Source organism: Pleurodeles waltl, chromosome 6 (assembly GCF_031143425.1).
Source record: "Pleurodeles waltl isolate 20211129_DDA chromosome 6, aPleWal1.hap1.20221129, whole genome shotgun sequence".
Taxonomy (NCBI): domain Eukaryota; kingdom Metazoa; phylum Chordata; class Amphibia; order Caudata; family Salamandridae; genus Pleurodeles; species Pleurodeles waltl.
In genome coordinates this window covers 222,030,143-222,043,157 of record NC_090445.1, presented here as the reverse complement: position 1 = coordinate 222,043,157, position 13,015 = coordinate 222,030,143, and positions in this window count along the sequence as shown.

Genomic DNA, 13,015 nt, shown 5'->3' with positions numbered 1-13,015 from the left:
AGAAGCGTGAGACTTGCAACACTGCACCCGGCGACCCCGACTCGGCTGGTGGAGATCCAACACCTCAGGAGGGACCCCAGGACTACTCTGATACTGTGAGTACAAAAACCTGTCCCCCCTGAGCCCCCACAGCGCCGCCTGCAGAGGGAATCCCAAGGCTTCCCCTGACCGCGACTCTTTGAATCCAAAATCCCGACGCCTGGGAGAGACCCTGCACCCGCAGCCCCCAGGACCTGAAGGACCGGACTTTCGTTGGAGAAGTGACCCCCAGGAGTCCCTCTCCCTTGCCCAAGTGGAGGTTTCCCCGAGGAACCCCCCCCCTGCCTGCCTGCAGCGCTGAAGAGATCCCGAGATCTCCCATAGACTAACACTACAAACCCAACGCTTGTTTCTACACTGCACCCGGCCGCCCCCGCGCTGCTGAGGGTGAAATTCCTGTGTGGGCTTGTGTCCCCCCCGGTGCCCTACAAAACCCCCCCTGGTCTGCCCTCCGAAGACGCGGGTACTTACCTGCAAGCAGACCGGAACCGGGGCACCCCCTTCTCTCCATTCTAGCCTATGTGTTTTGGGCACCACTTTGAACTCTGCACCTGACCGGCCCTGAGCTGCTGGTGTGGTGACTTTGGGGTTGCTCTGAACCCCCAACGGTGGGCTACCTTGGACCAAGAACTGAACCCTGTAAGTGTCTTACTTACCTGGTAAAACTAACAAAAACTTACCTCCCCCAGGAACTGTGAAAATTGCACTGTGTCCACTTTTAAAATAGCTATTTGTCAATAACTTGTAAAGTATACATGCAATTTTTATGATTTAAAGTTCCTAAAGTACTTACCTGCAATACCTTTCAAATGAGATATTACATGTAGAATTTGAACCTGTGGTTCTTAAAATAAACTAAGAAAAGATATTTTTCTATAACAAAACCTATTGGCTGGATTTGTCTCTGAGTGTGTGTACCTCATTTATTGTCTATGTGTATGTACAACAAATGCTTAACACTACTCCTTGGATAAGCCTACTGCTCGACCACACTACCACAAAATAGAGCATTAGTATTATCTATTTTTACCACTATTTTACCTCTAAGGGGAACCCTTGGACTCTGTGCATGCTATTCCTTACTTTGAAATAGCACATACAGAGCCAACTTCCTACATTGGTGGATCAGCGGTGGGGTACAAGACTTTGCATTTGCTGGACTACTCAGCCAATACCTGATCACACGACAAATTCCAAAATTGTCATTTGAAATTGATTTTTGCAATTTGAAAAGTTTTCTAAATTCTTAAAAGACCTGCTAGGGCCTTGTGTTAGATCCTGTTTAGCATTTCTTTTAGAGTTTAAAAGTTTGTAAAAGTTTGAATTAGATTCTAGAACCAGTTGTAGATTCTTAAAAAGTATTCCAACTTTTAGAAGCAAAATGTCTAGCACAGATGTGACTGTGGTGGAACTCGACACCACACCTTACCTCCATCTTAAGATGAGGGAGCTAAGGTCACTCTGTAAAATAAAGAAAATAACAATGGGCCCCAAACCTACCAAAATACAGCTCCAGGAGCTCTTGGCAGAGTTTGAAAAGGCCAACCCCTCTGAGGGTGGCAACTCAGAGGAAGAGGATAGTGACTTGGAGGAAAATTCCCCCCTACCAATCCTATCTAGGGAGAACAGGGTCCCTCAAACCCTGACTCCAAAAATAATAGTCAGAGATGCTGGTTCCCTCACAGGAGAGACCAACACCTCTGAAATCACTGAGGATAACCCCAGTGAAGAGGACATCCAGTTAGCCAGGATGGCCAAAAGATTGGCTTTGGAAAGACAGATCCTAGCCATAGAGAGGGAAAGGCAAGAGATGGGCCTAGGACCCATCAATGGTGGCAGCAACATAAATAGGGTCAGAGATTCTCCTGACATGTTGAAAATCCCTAAAGGGATTGTAACTAAATATGAAGATGGTGATGACATCACCAAATGGTTCACAGCTTTTGAGAGGGCTTGTGTAACCAGAAAAGTGAACAGATCTCACTGGGGTGCTCTCCTTTGGGAAATGTTCACAGGAAAGTGTAGGGATAGACTCCTCACACTCTCTGGACAAGATGCAGAATCTTATGACCTCATGAAGGGTACCCTGATTGAGGGCTTTGGATTCTCCACTGAGGAGTATAGGATTAGATTCAGGGGGGCTCAAAAATCCTCGAGCCAGACCTGGGTTGACTTTGTAGACTACTCAGTGAAAACACTAGATGGTTGGATTCAAGGCAGTGGTGTAAGTAATTATGATGGGCTGTACAATTTATTTGTGAAAGAACACCTGTTAAGTAATTGTTTCAATGATAAACTGCATCAGCATCTGGTAGACCTAGGACCAATTTCTCCCCAAGAATTGGGAAAGAAGGCGGACCATTGGGTCAAGACAAGGGTGTCCAAGACTTCAACAGGGGGTGACCAAAAGAAAGGGGTCACAAAGACTCCCCAGGGGAAGAGTGATGAGACAACCAAAACTAAAAATAGTAAAGAGTCTTCTACAGGCCCCCAAAAACCTGCACAGGAGGGTGGGCCCAGAGCCTCTTCACAAAACAATGGGTACAAGGGTAAAAACTTTGATCCCAAAAAGGCCTGGTGTCATAGCTGTAAACAGCATGGACACCAAACTGGAGACAAGGCCTGTCCCAAGAAAGGTTCCACTCCAAACTCCCATCCAGGTAACACTGGTATGGCTAGTCTCCAAGTGGGATCAACAGTGTGCCCAAAGCAAATCAGGGTCCACACTGAAGCTACTCTAGTTTCTGAGGGTGGGGTGGATTTAGCCACACTAGCTGTCTGGCCGCCTAACATGCAAAAATACAGACAGCAACTCTTAATTAATGGGACTAGAATAGAGGGCCTGAGGGATACAGGTGCCAGTGTCACCATGGTGACAGAGAAACTGGTTTCCCCTGGCCAATACCTGACTGGAAAAACTTACACAGTCACCAACGCTGACAATCAGAGAAAAGTACATCCCATGGCAATGGTTACTTTAGAATGGGGAGGGGTCAATGGCCTGAAACAGGTGGTGGTCTCCTCAAATATCCCAGTGGACTGTCTGCTTGGAAATGACCTGGAGTCCTCAGCATGGGCTGAGGTACAACTAAAAACCCATGCAGCAATGCTGGGTATCCCTGAACTGGTGTGTGTGAAAACAAGAGCACAATGCAAGGCACAGGGTGAAAAAGTAGAGCTGGAGTCTGGAAAAATGGCCCAGCCTACCAAGAGAACAGGAAAGTCAGTTGGGAAACCAACTGCAACACAGCAAAAGAAAGGGAACCTCTCTTCTCAGGAAGAGGTTCTGCCCTCTGAGGGAACTGAGCCTTTGGAGCTTGAACCTTATCAGGTTGAGCTCTTAGGCCCAGGGGGACCCTCAAGGGAGGAGCTGTGTAAGGGACAAGAAACCTGTCCCTCTCTTGAAGGCCTTAGGCAGCAAGCTGCTGAAGAGTCCAAAGGCAAGAAAAATGGAACACATAGGGTCTATTGGGAAGATGGACTCCTGTACACTGAGGCCAGAGACCCCAAACCTGGTGCCACTAGGAGAGTGGTAGTGCCTCAGCTGTTCAGAGAGTTCATCCTAACATTGGCCCATGACATTCCCCTTGCTGGACATTTGGGACAAACCAAGACGTGGGAGAGGTTAGTCAACCACTTCTACTGGCCCAATATGTCCAACATGGTTAAGGAGTTTTGCCTCTCCTGCCCCACCTGTCAAGCCAGTGGTAAGACAGGTGGGCACCCAAAGGCCCCCCTCATTCCACTTCCAGTGGTGGGGGTCCCCTTTGAAAGAGTGGGTGTGGACATAGTTGGTCCACTGGAACCTCCCACAGCCTCAGGAAATATGTATATCCTGGTAGTAGTGGATCATGCTACCAGGTATCCTGAAGCTATTCCCCTTAGGTCGACTACTGCCCCTGCAGTAGCCAAGGCCCTCATTGGTATCTTTACCAGAGTGGGTTTCCCTAAGGAGGTGGTGTCTGACAGAGGTACCAACTTCATGTCAGCATACCTGAAACATATGTGGAATGAGTGTGGAGTGACTTATAAATTCACTACACCTTACCATCCACAAACTAATGGCTTAGTTGAGAGATTCAACAAGACATTAAAGGGCATGATCATGGGGCTCCCAGAAAAACTCAAAAGGAGATGGGATGTCCTCTTGCCATGTCTGCTTTTCGCTTACAGAGAGGTACCACAGAAGGGAGTAGGATTCTCACCCTTTGAACTTCTGTTTGGTCATCCTGTAAGAGGACCACTTGCTCTTGTTAAAGAAGGCTGGGAGAGACCTCTCCATGAGCCTAAACAAGACATAGTGGACTATGTACTTGGCCTTCGCTCTAGAATGGCAGAGTACATGGAAAAGGCAACCAAAAACCTTGAGGCCAGCCAACAGCTCCAGAAGTTTTGGTATGACCAAAAGGCTGCACTGGTTGAGTTCCAACCAGGGCAGAAAGTCTGGGTTCTGGAGCCTGTGGCTCCCAGGGCACTCCAGGACAAATGGAGTGGCCCTTACCCAGTACTAGAAAGGAAGAGTCAGGTCACCTACCTGGTGGACCTGGGCACAAGCAGGAGCCCCAAGAGGGTGATCCATGTGAACCGCCTTAAGCTCTTCCATGACAGGGCTGATGTGAATCTGTTGATGGTAACAGATGAGGATCAGGAGGCAGAGAGTGAACCTCTCCCTGACCTTCTGTCATCAGACCCAAAAGATGGCACAGTAGATGGAGTGATCTACTCAGACACCCTCTCTGGCCAACAGCAAGCTGATTGTAGGAGAGTCCTACAACAGTTTCCTGAACTCTTCTCCTTAACCCCTGGTCAGACACACCTGTGTTACCCATGATGTGGACACAGGAGACAGCATGCCTGTCAAGAACAAAATCTTTAGACAATCTGACCATGTTAAGGAAAGCATCAAGGTGGAAGTCCACAAGATGCTGGAATTGGGAGTAATTGAGCGCTCTGACAGCCCCTGGGCTAGCCCAGTGGTCTTAGTCCCCAAACCTCACACCAAAGATGGAAAGAAAGAGATGAGGTTTTGTGTGGACTACAGAGGGCTCAATTCTGTCACCAAGACAGATGCTCATCCAATTCCAAGAGCTGATGAGCTCATAGATAAATTAGGTGCTGCCAAATTCTTAAGTACCTTTGACTTGACAGCAGGGTACTGGCAAATAAAAATGGCACCTGGAGCAAAAGAGAAAACAGCATTCTCCACACCTGATGGGCATTATCAGTTTACTGTTATGCCCTTTGGTTTAAAGAATGCCCCTGCCACCTTCCAAAGGTTGGTGAATCAAGTCCTTGCTGGCTTGGAGTCCTTTAGCACAGCTTATCTTGATGATATTGCTGTCTTTAGCTCCACCTGGCAGGATCACCTGGTCCACCTGAAGAAGGTTTTGAAGGCTCTGCAATCTGCAGGCCTCTCTATCAAGGCATCCAAATGCCAGATAGGGCAGGGAACAGTGGTTTACTTGGGCCACCTTGTAGGTGGAGGCCAAGTTCAGCCACTCCAACCCAAGATCCAGACTATTCTGGACTGGGTAGCTCCAAAAACCCAGACTCAAGTCAGGGCATTCCTTGGCTTGACTGGGTATTACAGGAGGTTTGTGAAGGGATATGGATCCATTGTGACAGCCCTCACTGAACTCACCTCCAAGAAAATGCCCAAGAAAGTGAACTGGACTGTGGAATGCCAACAGGCCTTTGACACCCTGAAACAAGCAATGTGCTCAGCACCAGTTCTAAAAGCTCCAGACTATTCTAAGCAGTTCATTGTGCAGACTGATGCCTCTGAACATGGGATAGGGGCAGTTTTGTCCCAAACAAATGATGATGGCCTTGACCAGCCTGTTGCTTTCATTAGCAGGAGGTTACTCCCCAGGGAGCAGCGTTGGAGTGCCATTGAGAGGGAGGCCTTTGCTGTGGTTTGGTCCCTGAAGAAGCTGAGACCATACCTCTTTGGGACTCACTTCCTAGTTCAAACTGACCACAGACCTCTCAAATGGCTGATGCAAATGAAAGGTGAAAATCCTAAACTGTTGAGGTGGTCCATCTCCCTACAGGGAATGGACTTTATAGTGGAACACAGACCTGGGACTGCCCATGCCAATGCAGATGGCCTTTCCAGGTTCTTCCACTTAGAAAATGAAGACTCTCTTGGGAAAGGTTAGTCTCATCCTCTTTCGTTTGGGGGGGGGTTGTGTAAGGAAATGCCTCCTTGGCATGGTTGCCCCCTGACTTTTTGCCTTTGCTGATGCTATGTTTACAATTGAAAGTGTGCTGAGGCCTGCTAACCAGGCCCCAGCACCAGTGTTCTTTCCCTAACCTGTACTTTTGTATCCACAATTGGCAGACCCTGGCATCCAGATAAGTCCCTTGTAACTGGTACTTCTGGTACCAAGGGCCCTGATGCCAAGGAAGGTCTCTAAGGGCTGCAGCATGTCTTATGCCACCCTGGGGACCTCTCACTCAGCACAGACACACTGCTTGCCAGCTTGTGTGTGCTAGTGAGGACAAAACGAGTAAGTCGACATGGCACTCCCCTCAGGGTGCCATGCCAGCCTCTCACTGCCTATGCAGTATAGGTAAGACACCCCTCTAGCAGGCCTTACAGCCCTAAGGCAGGGTGCACTATACCATAGGTGAGGGTACCAGTGCATGAGCATGGTACCCCTACAGTGTCTAAACAAAACCTTAGACATTGTAAGTGCAGGGTAGCCATAAGAGTATATGGTCTGGGAGTCGGTCAAACACGAACTCCACAGCACCATAATGGCTACACTGAAAACTGGGAAGTTTGGTATCAAACTTCTCAGCACAATAAATGCACACTGATGCCAGTGTACATTTTATTGCAAAATACACCCCAGAGGGCACCTTAGAGGTGCCCCCTGAAACTTAACCGACTATCTGTGTAGGCTGACTAGTTCCAGCAGCCTGCCACACTAGAGACATGTTGCTGGCCCCATGGGGAGAGTGCCTTTGTCACTCTGAGGCCAGTAACAAAGCCTGCACTGGGTGGAGATGCTAACACCTCCCCCAGGCAGGAGCTGTAACACCTGGCGGTGAGCCTCAAAGGCTCACCCCTTTGTCACAGCACCGCAGGACACTCCAGCTAGTGGAGTTGCCCGCCCCCTCCGGCCCGGCCCCCACTTTTGGCGGCAAGGCCGGAGAAAATAATGAGAATAACAAGGAGGAGTCACTGGCCAGTCAGGACAGCCCCTAAGGTGTCCTGAGCTGAGGTGACTCTAACTTTTAGAAATCCTCCATCTTGCAGATGGAGGATTCCCCCAATAGGGTTAGGATTGTGACCCCCTCCCCTTGGGAGGAGACACAAAGAGGGTGTACCCACCCTCAGGGCTAGTAGCCATTGGCTACTAACCCCCCAGACCTAAACACGCCCTTAAATTTAGTATTTAAGGGCTACCCTGAACCCTAGAAAATTAGATTCCTGCAACTACAAGAAGAAGGACTGCCTAGCTGAAAACCCCTGCAGAGGAAGACCAGAAGACGACTACTGCCTTGGCTCCAGAAACTCACCGGCCTGTCTCCTGCCTTCCAAAGATCCTGCTCCAGCGACGCCTTCCAAAGGGACCAGCGACCTCGACATCCTCTGAGGACTGCCCCTGCTTCGAAAAGACAAGAAACTCCCGAGGACAGCGGACCTGCTCCAAGAAAGGCTGCAACTTTGTTTCCAGCAGCCTTGAAAGAACCCTGCAAGCTCCCCGCAAGAAGCGTGAGACTTGCAACACTGCACCCGGCGACCCCGACTCGGCTGGTGGAGATCCAACACCTCAGGAGGGACCCCAGGACTACTCTGATACTGTGAGTACAAAAACCTGTCCCCCCTGAGCCCCCACAGCGCCGCCTGCAGAGGGAATCCCGAGGCTTCCCCTGACCGCGACTCTTTGAATCCAAAATCCCGACGCCTGGGAGAGACCCTGCACCCGCAGCCCCCAGGACCTGAAGGACCGGACTTTCGTTGGAGAAGTGACCCCCAGGAGTCCCTCTCCCTTGCCCAAGTGGAGGTTTCCCCGAGGAACCCCCCCCCTGCCTGCCTGCAGCGCTGAAGAGATCCCGAGATCTCCCATAGACTAACACTACAAACCCGACGCTTGTTTCTACACTGCACCCGGCCGCCCCCGCGCTGCTGAGGGTGAAATTCCTGTGTGGGCTTGTGTCCCCCCCGGTGCCCTACAAAACCCCCCCTGGTCTGCCCTCCGAAGACGCGGGTACTTACCTGCAAGCAGACCGGAACCGGGGCACCCCCTTCTCTCCATTCTAGCCTATGTGTTTTGGGCACCACTTTGAACTCTGCACCTGACCGGCCCTGAGCTGCTGGTGTGGTGACTTTGGGGTTGCTCTGAACCCCCAACGGTGGGCTACCTTGGACCAAGAACTGAACCCTGTAAGTGTCTTACTTACCTGGTAAAACTAACAAAAACTTACCTCCCCCAGGAACTGTGAAAATTGCACTGTGTCCACTTTTAAAATAGCTATTTGTCAATAACTTGTAAAGTATACATGCAATTTTTATGATTTAAAGTTCCTAAAGTACTTACCTGCAATACCTTTCAAATGAGATATTACATGTAGAATTTGAACCTGTGGTTCTTAAAATAAACTAAGAAAAGATATTTTTCTATAACAAAACCTATTGGCTGGATTTGTCTCTGAGTGTGTGTACCTCATTTATTGTCTATGTGTATGTACAACAAATGCTTAACACTACTCCTTGGATAAGCCTACTGCTCGACCACACTACCACAAAATAGAGCATTAGTATTATCTATTTTTACCACTATTTTACCTCTAAGGGGAACCCTTGGACTCTGTGCATGCTATTCCTTACTTTGAAATAGCACATACAGAGCCAACTTCCTACATTGGTGGATCAGCGGTGGGGTACAAGACTTTGCATTTGCTGGACTACTCAGCCAATACCTGATCACACGACAAATTCCAAAATTGTCATTAGAAATTGATTTTTGCAATTTGAAAAGTTTTCTAAATTCTTAAAAGACCTGCTAGGGCCTTGTGTTAGATCCTGTTTAGCATTTCTTTTAGAGTTTAAAAGTTTGTAAAAGTTTGAATTAGATTCTAGAACCAGTTGTAGATTCTTAAAAAGTATTCCAACTTTTAGAAGCAAAATGTCTAGCACAGATGTGACTGTGGTGGAACTCGACACCACACCTTACCTCCATCTTAAGATGAGGGAGCTAAGGTCACTCTGTAAAATAAAGAAAATAACAATGGGCCCCAAACCTACCAAAATACAGCTCCAGGAGCTCTAGGCAGAGTTTGAAAAGGCCAACCCCTCTGAGGGTGGCAACTCAGAGGAAGAGGATAGTGACTTGGAGGAAAATTCCCCCCTACCAATCCTATCTAGGGAGAACAGGGTCCCTCAAACCCTGACTCCAAAAATAATAGTCAGAGATGCTGGTTCCCTCACAGGAGAGACCAACACCTCTGAAATCACTGAGGATAACCCCAGTGAAGAGGACATCCAGTTAGCCAGGATGGCCAAAAGATTGGCTTTGGAAAGACAGATCCTAGCCATAGAGAGGGAAAGGCAAGAGATGGGCCTAGGACCCATCAATGGTGGCAGCAACATAAATAGGGTCAGAGATTCTCCTGACATGTTGAAAATCCCTAAAGGGATTGTAACTAAATATGAAGATGGTGATGACATCACCAAATGGTTCACAGCTTTTGAGAGGGCTTGTGTAACCAGAAAAGTGAACAGATCTCACTGGGGTGCTCTCCTTTGGGAAATGTTCACAGGAAAGTGTAGGGATAGACTCCTCACACTCTCTGGACAAGATGCAGAATCTTATGACCTCATGAAGGGTACCCTGATTGAGGGCTTTGGATTCTCCACTGAGGAGTATAGGATTAGATTCAGGGGGGCTCAAAAATCCTCGAGCCAGACCTGGGTTGACTTTGTAGACTACTCAGTGAAAACACTAGATGGTTGGATTCAAGGCAGTGGTGTAAGTAATTATGATGGCCTGTACAATTTATTTGTGAAAGAACACCTGTTAAGTAATTGTTTCAATGATAAACTGCATCAGCATCTAGTAGACCTAGGACCAATTTCTCCCCAAGAATTGGGAAAGAAGGCGGACCATTGGGTCAAGACAAGGGTGTCCAAGACTTCAACAGGGGGTGACCAAAAGAAAGGGGTCACAAAGACTCCCCAGGGGAAGAGTAATGAGACAACCAAAACTAAAAATAGTAAAGAGTCTTCTACAGGCCCCCAAAAACCTGCACAGGAGGGTGGGCCCAGAGCCTCTTCACAAAACAATGGGTACAAGGGTAAAAACTTTGATCCCAAAAAGGCCTGGTGTCATAGCTGTAAACAGCATGGACACCAAACTGGAGACAAGGCCTGTCCCAAGAAAGGTTCCACTCCAAACTCCCATCCAGGTAACACTGGTATGGCTAGTCTCCAAGTGGGATCAACAGTGTGCCCAAAGCAAATCAGGGTCCACACTGAAGCTACTCTAGTTTCTGAGGGTGGGGTGGATTTAGCCACACTAGCTGTCTGGCCGCCTAACATGCAAAAATACAGACAGCAACTCTTAATTAATGGGACTAGAATAGAGGGCCTGAGGGATACAGGTGCCAGTGTCACCATGGTGACAGAGAAACTGGTTTCCCCTGGCCAATACCTGACTGGAAAAACTTACACAGTCACCAACGCTGACAATCAGAGAAAAGTACATCCCATGGCAATGGTTACTTTAGAATGGGGAGGGGTCAATGGCCTGAAACAGGTGGTGGTCTCCTCAAATATCCCAGTGGACTGTCTGCTTGGAAATGACCTGGAGTCCTCAGCATGGGCTGAGGTAGAACTAAAAACCCATGCAGCAATGCTGGGTATCCCTGAACTGGTGTGTGTGAAAACAAGAGCACAATGCAAGGCACAGGGTGAAAAAGTAGAGCTGGAGTCTGGAAAAATGGCCCAGCCTACCAAGAGAACAGGAAAGTCAGTTGGGAAACCAACTGCAACACAGCAAAAGAAAGGGAACCTCTCTTCTCAGGAAGAAGTTCTGCCCTCTGAGGGAACTGAGCCTTTGGAGCTTGAACCTTATCAGGTTGAGCTCTTAGGCCCAGGGGGACCCTCAAGGGAGGAGCTGTGTAAGGGACAAGAAACCTGTCCCTCTCTTGAAGGCCTTAGGCAGCAAGCTGCTGAAGAGTCCAAAGGCAAGAAAAATGGAACACATAGGGTCTATTGGGAAGATGGACTCCTGTACACTGAGGCCAGAGACCCCAAACCTGGTGCCACTAGGAGAGTGGTAGTGCCTCAGCTGTTCAGAGAGTTCATCCTAACATTGGCCCATGACATTCCCCTTGCTGGACATTTGGGACAAACCAAGACGTGGGAGAGGTTAGTCAACCACTTCTACTGGCCCAATATGTCCAACATGGTTAAGGAGTTTTGCCTCTCCTGCCCCACCTGTCAAGCCAGTGGTAAGACAGGTGGGCACCCAAAGGCCCCCCTCATTCCACTTCCAGTGGTGGGGGTCCCCTTTGAAAGAGTGGGTGTGGACATAGTTGGTCCACTGGAACCTCCCACAGCCTCAGGAAATATGTATATCCTGGTAGTAGTGGATCATGCTACCAGGTATCCTGAAGCTATTCCCCTTAGGTCGACTACTGCCCCTGCAGTAGCCAAGGCCCTCATTGGTATCTTTACCAGAGTGGGTTTCCCTAAGGAGGTGGTGTCTGACAGAGGTACCAACTTCATGTCAGCATACCTGAAACATATGTGGAATGAGTGTGGAGTGACTTATAAATTCACTACACCTTACCATCCACAAACTAATGGCTTAGTTGAGAGATTCAACAAGACATTAAAGGGCATGATCATGGGGCTCCCAGAAAAACTCAAAAGGAGATGGGATGTCCTCTTGCCATGTCTGCTTTTCGCTTACAGAGAGGTACCACAGAAGGGAGTAGGATTCTCACCCTTTGAACTTCTGTTTGGTCATCCTGTAAGAGGACCACTTGCTCTTGTTAAAGAAGGCTGGGAGAGACCTCTCCATGAGCCTAAACAAGACATAGTGGACTATGTACTTGGCCTTCGCTCTAGAATGGCAGAGTACATGGAAAAGGCAACCAAAAACCTTGAGGCCAGTGTAAAGAAATGGCTCCCTGTTGCAGTTACCCCCCACTTTTTGCCTGATACTGATGCTGACTTGACTGAGAAGAGTGCTGGGACCCTGCTAACCAGGCCCCAGCACCAGTGTTCCTTCACCTAAAATGTACCATTGTATCCACAATTGGCACACCCTGGCATTCAGATAAGTCCCTTGTAACTGGTACTTCTAGTACCAAGGGCCCTGATGCCAAGGAAGGTCTCTAAGGGCTGCAGCATGTCTTATGCCACCCTAGAGACCCCTCACTCAGCACAGACACACTGCTTACAAGCCTGTGTGTGCTAGTGAGAACAAAATGAGTAAGTCGACATGGCACTCCCCTCAGGGTGCCATGCCAGCCTCTCACTGCCTATGCAGTATAGGTAAGACACCCCTCTAGCAGGCCTTACAGCCCTAAGGCAGGGTGCACTATACCATAGGTGAGGGTACCAGTGCATGAGCACTGTGCCCCTACAGTGTCTAAACAAAACCTTAGACATTGTAAGTGCAGGGTAGCCATAAGAGTATATGGTCTGGGAGTCTGTTTTACACGAACTCCACAGCACCATAATGGCTACACTGAAAACTGGGAAGTTTGGTATCAAACTTCTCAGCACAATAAATGCACACTGATGCCAGTGTACATTATATTGCAAAACACACCCCAGAGGGCACCTTAGAGGTGCCCCCTGAAACTTAACCGACTGTCTGTGTAGGCTGACTAGTTCCAGCAGCCTGCCACACCAGAGACATGTTGCTGGCCCCATGGGGAGAGTGCCTTTGTCACTCTGAGGCCAGTAACAAAGCCTGCACTGGGTGGAGATGCTAACACCTCCCCCAGG